Consider the following 2,022-nt stretch of genomic DNA (forward strand, 5'->3'; position numbering starts at 1 on the left):
CTGCGGCATCCCCTTGTGTGTGTGTGTGTATGGCTGTGTGTGTGTGTGACAGGTAGTGCCAGGTACAGATAAAACGATAACCGGATGTGACACCAATCCGCCAAACTTTTTTCACTCTTCCCCCCCCCCCTCCCCACCCTCTCGGTATGCTTCTTCTTCTTGTTGCTCCGGGAAAATGGATTGCTAAAAGCTTCTGACAGCTGGCACAGCGTTGTTGTTTGCATCCCGGAACTATCGGGAATAGGTTGTAAAGGGGTAAGGGGGGATGGTTTGGATAGCGGAAGCTGCTCCTACCTGGCCACACCTTGGCACCATCTTTAACGGGGACCGGGGAAGAGGTTTTAGTGTTTTGTTTGTTGGCGCTCGAGGTGACGTACGTCGTACGAGTTCTGGCACCCACCCTTTTTCACACCCAAGTTTCCAGCCACCTCCCCCCTCCCTTTCCTTACCGCGACTCATATGAGGTTGGTGGGTTGAGGGTAGATGCAGACCACACGGTTGGATGCAAATATGTTTGAGGAAAGAAAGAGGATTCACACCAACAGGAGCAGCAGGAGGATGGCGTGACGAAACTTGGTCCACACTTACACATACACACGTCGCTGGGGTCGATCCTGGTTTCGGATTGAGAGGCGAGAGAGAAAGAGAGAGATAGAGGGAGAGAGGGACCTCCCGCAAAACGAAAGTTTACGGCGTGAACCAAGACGAGATATAAATTTTCTTAAGACAACAACTTTATCGTTACTCCCGGCGGCTTCGGGGTCCATCTTCTGCCTCTTGTGGTCGGAGGAAGGAATCGATGCAGGACTTTGATATATCTTTATGTTGAACGTCCCCTTCCCCGGCCTCTTTCCAACGACTTCCATTTCCAAAGCATCGAACGAACGAACAAAGCAAGATGGTTGCCAGGAGATGGAGAACAAGGAGTAACAGAGTTTTCCGATTGTTTCTCTGTGTTCTCGTGGATTATGGCTCTCTTACTCCCGCCCATTCCACTGGGGTTAGTAGTAAAGGGCCACGGCTCCAGGTGGATCATATTGAACCGGATTGGACTACAAAGCACGACTGCATTCCAATACACCCGGACCACTGCTAGTGACCGGAAACGTGACAAAATGCAAAAGGATGACCCCGAGCGATAGTCTCTACTTCCTAATCCAGGGGACACTAGGAGGAAAGAGGGGCCGGGTATCAATACCAAGAGAATGAGGTATTGAGGTGTGTTGAGTTCGGGCGCTTAGCCCCGATGTAATCCTGCCACTGAAAGGCAGATCACGGAATGCAGTACTTTGATGCAGGCGACATTGTATCGAACGCAATGGTTGGTTGGTTGGTTGGTTGGTTGGTTGAGGGAACGGGTTGGATTAAGGAGGGGGGGGGGGGCACTCGCCGATGGTCGATCTCACCTGTTCACTGGTGTTCCTTTTAACAGCGACAAGAACCTCGGGTTCTCGGTTCTGGCGTTGGGTAAAATCGAATTTGCTTCACTTCATGGTCCATCTACCATCTTTTTACCCAGGGATCAGGATCGATTGCACAAAGGATGGACGCTTTCTTTCATGCTGTCCTCGGTGCACTTGCCAAAGCACTCAGAATGTTCGTAGTATTCCACTTCGATCCATTCTGCACCAGAAAAAAATCTCTTAAATATTCTTAAATTCCTATTTTTGGCCAAATTGCAGTGAAATTTAGCTCGGTGACTATGGGATTCTCCGCTGGTAATTGCAATAAATTTTACTTTTTAACCAAGTAGCGTAAGTAGACCACCGAATGCAAGGCGGTTGCTATGACGACGACAGCGAAGTCTTTTTCGCATTCTACCTTTTACCGTGACTCGTGGGTTTCCCCGGCAAAAAAAAACTGCTGCTGCGCCAGTTCCAATTACCTGGGGGATTCTAGTCGCCGGAGAGACTCACTTAAAAATTCACGAATTTCGTGGGAACTTAGGAGGGGAAAATGTTATTTTGCACGCGAGAAACACGACGAAAGAACCGGGATCTTGGGACTACTTTCCCTATCGTG

Source organism: Anopheles darlingi, chromosome 2 (genome assembly GCF_943734745.1).
Source record: "Anopheles darlingi chromosome 2, idAnoDarlMG_H_01, whole genome shotgun sequence".
In the NCBI taxonomy this organism is placed as follows: domain Eukaryota; kingdom Metazoa; phylum Arthropoda; class Insecta; order Diptera; family Culicidae; genus Anopheles; species Anopheles darlingi.